The following is a 7,466-nucleotide window of genomic DNA, read 5'->3' on the forward strand; positions in this document are numbered from 1 at the left end:
GCATGGACACAATTTGTTTCATTTCAAAACCACCTTGGTTATTTGATTTGATACACTTATGCACCACAAGTCCTGGGAGAATAGAGTTATGAAATTCTTATAGAATATTATTTTTAATTGAATGTGCCCTCTTAAAAGAGCATTTTAATTGAGATTTAATAACTCCATAAAGATAAATCTAGCTGCCATGTAATAAACAGTAATTAATTAGTTAATATCAATTAAATACTAAAAATATTAATTTACATTTAACGTCTAACTACTGTAATTTGCTATAGCTATCTTATTAAATGCTAATTAAATTCCTAAATATTCTTACAAATTTAATGCATTAATAATAAGAATGTAAGTACATATTTACTGTATCTGCACTTCTGAGTTCATTACATGGAAACAAGATTTATCTCTTTTATAGTAATTAAATGTACTTAAGCAAACCTCAGTAACTTTTCCTAACACACACCATAACTGTTTTATTAATTTAAAATTAAATGCTCATTTAAGGTTTTTAATCTACAGCTGCCTCAAACAATTTTCTACAGGCAGAGTAAAGGTTATTATATGTTTAATTAAACTTTAGTTTTTAAACTTTGGGCTGAAGCATTCTAAATATGACTTTTAGTTTTTCATATATTCAGTATTAACTTTTGATAATGATACTTATTCATACTTTTTTTTTTGTATTTTTCTGAAGTTGGAAACGGAGAGGCAGTCAGACAGACTGCATGCGCCCGACTGGGATCCACCCAGCATGCCCACCAGGGAGCGATTCTCTGCCCATCTGGGGCGTCGCTCTGTTGCAAAATAGCGATTCTAGCACCTGAGGCAGAGGCCATAGAGCCATCCTCAGTGCCCGGGCCAACTTTGCTCCAATGGAGCCTTGGCTGCGGGAGGGAAAGAGAGAGAGACAGAGAGGAAGGAGAGGGGTCTGGATGGAGAAGCAGATAGGCGCTTCGCCTGTGTGCCCTGGCCGGGAATCAAACCCGGGACTCCTGCACGCCAGGCCAATGCTCTACCACTGAGCCAACTGGCCAGGGCCTCACACTTTTTTTTTGAATTGCATTATTAATTCAAATTATTAATACATACACACAAACTATAAAGCACTTAGAAACTTAAATCTCTAAGTCATAGCAAACAGGAGGTAATTCAATATCCAGAGCTGACAGAATGCTTGAGGGAGACTCCAACAGACTGGACCCCCATGGTGGAGAGGGCATCTTCAGAGGCGAAGGTGGGCCGAGGTGGAACAGCTCTCCGAGCTTCCTGTCCTCATCAAGGATCATGAAGGGCACCCCGTTCAAGGGGAGCTGAGCGATCTGCTGTTCTTCAGGCAGGTTGAAACTCTCAAAGTCTAGATGATTGAAGGGAAAGAAATTTTCTATTTCTGGAAAAGAGTCATCTGAGGCAGGAACAGACAGACCTCTTGGCTTTAACAGTCTTCTCGGCCACCTTTTTAGCACAGAAGTCTGTCTGTTTCTGTTTGAGAGGTCCATTGGTCTTTACTGACTTTTCTGTCGCTCTGTTGACAGTTCCCAAAGCCTTCCTGAGAGCTTTAGGTATGGCTGGTGGGGCATCAAACACTTTGTCAACATGTGGTGTTGAAACCTGAGATTTCCCATCTAAAGCTCTGAAAGTCGGAGACTCCTCTTTTGCCGGTCCTTAGGAGTTACAAGTGTGCCTGGTTCTCCATTTTCCTTATCCACAAAGATCACAGTAGCCATTCTGGATTAAGTTAGGATCAACAGCCAGAAGCACCCAGGGCACAGCCTCACTTATTCACACTTTTATCAACTGTATGTTGCTTCCTTTGTGCTATCTTTGTACCTGTATTCTACATCTACTAAGATTACACGTTTTATTTTCTCTGTTTAATTCAGGTCGGCAAAATTTTTTCTTTCTTTTCCCATCATTAAAGAACAGAGCTTTTATTTATATCCTCTTCAGGTATCTTTTGTTTTCACTAATTACCAGTCCATTGTTAGAGAAACATCCCTATCAAGAAAGTTTAAAAAAAGAAAAAAGAAAGAAAAGAGAAAAAAAGAAGAAAAGGGTCCTCTGACATTTGTAAGCAAAAGTGAGTCCCGTTGGAAAGACTGCAGAAGCAATAAGGCTCTGCCTAGGTTCCAGCTCCAGGATGACTTTGGAAAGACTAAGAGAAAATACAGTCCTTGCATGTATCAAATGATTTAGAATCTTCAGTCCTTCCAGATATGAGGGGAGATGTCATAAAGACAGGAGGCTGCTGAGCAGCAAGGAAAGCACATTAGCTATTAACCTTCCCCCAGCCGACCAACTTTATTTTGCAATCTTCCCTCAGAACCATTAGAATACCCTGAAGAAATAACTTTCCAATTAAAAAGGATCTCAGAGAACAAAGCCATTTTATCTCTGACTCCTGGTGTTCTTTATTCCAATAATTTAAATTGGAATTGATTTTTCAATTTAGCCCGTTGACTTGCTATGGACACAGAGCTGAAAAGGCTGAATGGAATTGCATGGCTGAAATATTTGTCTTTGTGATGCACTTCTCATAAATTCACAGGAGCCCCCCCTTTTTTTAATGCATTTTCTTCTGCAGTCTTTGCCTTAGACAACAGCTTTTTAGCGCAGCATGGGCAAACTGAGAACAGACGCCCACCATGACCTGGGGCCTCATCCTCCATTCCTCATAGATCTATCTAATTGTTACATCTCTTGGAAAATAAGTAAATTCAACCTATCCAAAATGATAGGGATTCTTGAAGCCCACATATTTGGTTTCTAATTTGTATTAGAGGTTTAATTTCTAGAAAGAGAGAAATACTTGTTTCAGTACATTTTACCTAAAGAATATGTTGTAATGGAGATGGAACTCTACTATAATTGCTTTAATTATTGGTAGCTAAAAAGAATGAATTTTCAATTAACACTTAATAATTGTGAATTAAATACTTCTAATAGTAAATGGTTCTTTATTACCCTTTTATATTTTATAATAAAACACTAGAATTAGCCAATTATTAAAGCACTTGGTTAGCAGTCAAGCCTATCTTGTCTCTTCATATTTCTGATCATTTCTTTCTGTGACCTTATTGAAATGCCAGTCTTTGTCATAGTCTCCTTCCTGTTTCCTCACCCTGTCACTCCAGCAGGTGTCTCTACTTTCCTTTGTCTTTTAAGCTCAAGTCCAGTGCTGAGATCAGTACTGATGTGAATAACAGGTATGGAAGGAAATCCTGAGCTCAAAACATTGTTTAATTTTTATCAAACACCATATTGCATATTACTCATGCTCCTTTTTTGCTATGCATTGTCTTTTACATAGTTGTGTGAATGCACAATCTTAGACCTGTCCTTGATTTTTTTTAAATATCAAGAGCAAAGAGAACTTGGAATCTGGTAGAATGTAAATGCATGGTTTACACCATTTTTAAATTCATCATGATTAAAATAACAACACATGGCAGCATTGATCACATGCCTGCAAGGAGTATGAATTTTTTGCCAACTAACATCAAAATACAAAAGAAATGTTTTTACAGCATTTATTCATTCAACAAATGTGTCCTCTTATGTGTTTGGCACTGCCCTAATACTTGGGGTACACCAACAAACTAAACAGAAACTCCTCTCTTTGTTAAACTTACAATCTAATGAGAGGAAACACATGAAAAAACAAACTAAATTTAAAAAGTGGTACAGTAAAAAAAAAAAGTGGTACAGTAGGTTAAATAATTCTAAGAAATGAAAAATTTTGTAGTTGGTTAAAATGTAACTAGAGCAGCATTAGGAGGTTCCTGAGCCAGTGGAGAGGCTTACAATTTAAAGAAGGCTGGACAGAAAAGACTCTTTGAGAAAGTATCTGAGCAAAGCGTTGGAGCAGGTGAGGGAGGGAGCCATACTGAGTATCTAAGGAAAGAGCCTTCCAGGAAGAAGGAGCAGATTGCCAAGGGCTCTGACCAAGGAGTGTGCTTGGAAGACTTGGCAGAAGAAGAAGCCAGTGTGGCTGGAGCAGAATGAATGAGGCTAAGAGGAGTTTAGGTCAGAGAAACTTACACAAGATCCTGGAAAACCTTGTAAAAACAATGGCAGGGGCTTTGGCTTTAATCCTGTGAGAGAATCAGAGAACTACTGCCAGTTGCTACTGTTCTAGTCCTACTTTGAAAAAGCGAAGTGTACAATGTACTCCATAATAGCACCTGAGTACACACTGCCTTGATTTATTTATATGTATTTTTTGGTTGAGAGAGTGTGTGTGTGTGGGGTGGTGGTGGTGGTGGTGGAGTATGGATTGAGAAATTGCTCAAAAGAAGACTTGTATCCTCATTCTAATCATATGTTTTGCAGAGATTATGCTTCATTTTTCCGTTTCCTTTTGACATTAAGCACTTGCTCAATATGTTTATTACCCAGGATTAAGAGAGTCTTTTTTCCAAAACATCCTCACTAAAATATAGATGACTGGAGGACAGCAATTGGTTCTTTTCATTTATCTGTTTTCAGGGTCTGCCACAGCATAAAGGCTCCACAACTATTTGATGAAATGTTGAGCCTATCTGAAAATAAGCAGAAAAAGAAAAAAAAGACAAATTGTGTAATTAAAGCACTACTGTATAACTTGGGAACCTCCTGCTTAAATTGCCATGCTAGATTTTTGTTGTTAAAGTTATTTAATAAGAAAAATTTCTGGAAGTATTCTTAATGTAGATGATGATTTATTCCAAATACTGTTCAGGCTTCTCTCAGAAAATCTATTAATTTAAAATTTTCTTTACTTCTATAATATCAGGATATTTGATGTCTGTATGCTCTTAAATTCATCTACACACATAAGAATCTCTATTTGCCTTGCTCTGCGATAATTCTTAATTCAGACAGTGAATATAAAAATTTCTGCATTCTAATGATGATTCTGTGAAAACTCCAAACTTTAGATGATTTTCTCATACAAATAACTGATGTCGAAAGCAAGGAGCAAGAATTATTTGCCTTCTACACATCAATATCTAGAATAGATAGCCAAAGGTCGCTGGCTCAAGCAAGGGGTTACTCGGTCTGCTGGAGGCTCGTGGTCAAGGCACATATGAGAAAGCAATCAATGAACAACTAGGGTGTTGCAATGCGCAATGAAAAACTAATGATAGATGCTTTTCATCTCTCTCCATTCCTGTCTGTCTGTCCCTATCTATCCCTCTCTCTGACTCTCTCTCTCTCTGTCTCTGTAAAAATAAACAACAACAAAACAACAACAACAACAAAAAAAGAGGATTAGTTAAGAGGAACCACACTTAGATCCTAAATTGACAATTGACAATTATATATCTATTTTCAGTATATTGACTTCAGTAAATTCAGTATATTAATTACAACCAGAAGTTCAACTAGAAGTAATATAAAAAGGTGAGTTTTGCTGTATTCCCCTAACTCAGGACTTTCAGACAGGCTCTTCCCTCTTCTGACTTGCCTGTATATCCCTTGCTTGCCTTAACTCACTCCCTCATTTCCTCAGGACATTTTTAAGAGTCTCTTCTTGATAGGGGACTCAAAAGTTAGGAATTTAGCTTCAGTAAAAATAAGTTTTAGTTGTGATTAATAGGGGTTAGGAAATAGTTAATTTGCTTGCTGCTCTTTCTTAATGACTCACTGGCCTTCCCCTTTGAAATGCAGCAAGAAGTTCCTCTTCAGAAGATTTGAGGAAACCTCTTTAAAAACTTATAACAGGGAGGGGCCTAAAGATTAAAACAGTTTAAATCACAAGAGTTGTTTGTGAAAGACTAGCCATAAATTTCCTGTGAAAAGTTAAGGCCCTACAAATTAATTAGAAACTTAGTTCTCCAATCTTAGATCTTTACTTTGCCTCCCAAGGCAAAGTAGGGAGCCTCTTTCACAGATAATTCCCAGAGTTGCCAGGCCGTGGCTGTTCCTCAGAGACATCTAACCCCAGCTGTCTTGAAGACATTATCAAGGACACCAAAATGGGGCCACGCTAATTGGACCTGTGTTAACATCAGAACTTGCTGGAGAGATGTTCCTGCCAACTGAACTCCACTTCCTACACATAGTTACATGACTAACGGCACAGACTTGACCCTTCCAGGCATCCCCAAACTACAGCCTGTGGGCCGCATGCGGCCATTTATCCAGCCCCCTGCCGTGCTTCCAGAAGGGGCACCTCTTTCATTGGTAGTCAGTGAGAGGAGCATTGTATGTGGCGGCCCTCCAACGGTCTGAGGGACAGTGAACTGGCCCCCTGTGTAAAAAGTTTGGGGACCCCTGAAGTTTATACCATTACTAACTGCACCTGAACTCTATACAAGGAGTGAGCACAGTATAAGTATAAGGCAGGATTTAATAACATTTCTAAGCTCCCTGCTTTCTCAGCTTGCTCACAATCTGAATAAAAGATACTTTTATACCACTTGTACCCACATTCTGTGACTCAGCAGTGATGGGCAACGAGAATCCCAGCTTGTTTCCGTAACATTTTCATGCAATACCTCCTCTGACTACCTTGATAAAAATGCACCCCTTTCTCCAAATCTATCTGCTTCCTCTTTTATATTTTCTTTATAATGTTTATCACCATTTAACATACTGTATAATAGTTTACCTACTTATTTCATAATTGTTTGTCTTGTCTCACTAAGTCTAAAGTACATAAGGGCAGAGACTTTTACTTGCTTTATGGGGGTAAATATTTGTTTAAAAAGTAACCTATTAAATATCACTCTCTAGTTTAAGATTTTTTTTTTTTTTACTATTTTTAGGTTATTTACATTTGTGAAATTCAAATAATATCTTTTTATATTTTATTGATATTTGTTTTTTCTTATGTGCTCAATGAACACCTGTTAAAATTGATAAATTAGGAACTATTATTTTCTCCTTTTACAATACTTTTACTTGAACATACATCTTTTCTTTTTTTATTTCTTAAGTGAGAAGCAGGGAGGCAGAGAGACAGACTCTCTCATGCACCCCTACCAGGATCAACCTGGCAGGCCCCCTACCATCTGGGGCCATTGCTCCATTGCTTGGCAACCGAGCTATTTTAGTGCCTGAGGCAAGGCCATGGAGCCATCATCAGCACCCAGGGCCTACTTGCTCCAGATGAACCATGCCTGCAGGAGGGAGAGAGAGATAAAGGAGAGTGAGAGTGGTAGAGAAGCAGATGGTTGCCTCTCCCATGTATCCTGACCAGAAATCTAATCTGGGACATCCACACACCAGGCCAATGCTCTACCACTGAGCCAACCTTAATTCTCTTTTATGTGTTTATTTTGATATGGAAATTAGAGTTATATTTGAGTCTGGAACACAATATAAACTATATTGGGCAGAAAACTAAATTTTGGTAGCTGAGATTTTTCTCTGATAAACCACTATTCACCAAATTCATGTAGATCCTAAAATTTTTCTATTAATTTTAATTAATGATTAATTTTACAACAGGGTTTTATATTTTCTTGGTTTGTTTCAGTGGA

The 7,466-nt window shown here is 37.9% G+C and overlaps 1 pseudogene; it reads right to left on the bottom strand.

Annotated features, from left to right (window-relative positions):
• Positions 1–1,115: 1,115 nt before the first annotated feature.
• Positions 1,116–1,724, bottom strand: LOC136404394 (securin-like; annotated as a pseudogene).
• Positions 1,725–7,466: the final 5,742 nt, after the last annotated feature.

The sequence above is a fragment of the Saccopteryx leptura genome, chromosome 4, assembly GCF_036850995.1.
Source record: "Saccopteryx leptura isolate mSacLep1 chromosome 4, mSacLep1_pri_phased_curated, whole genome shotgun sequence".
Lineage (NCBI taxonomy): Eukaryota > Metazoa > Chordata > Mammalia > Chiroptera > Emballonuridae > Saccopteryx > Saccopteryx leptura.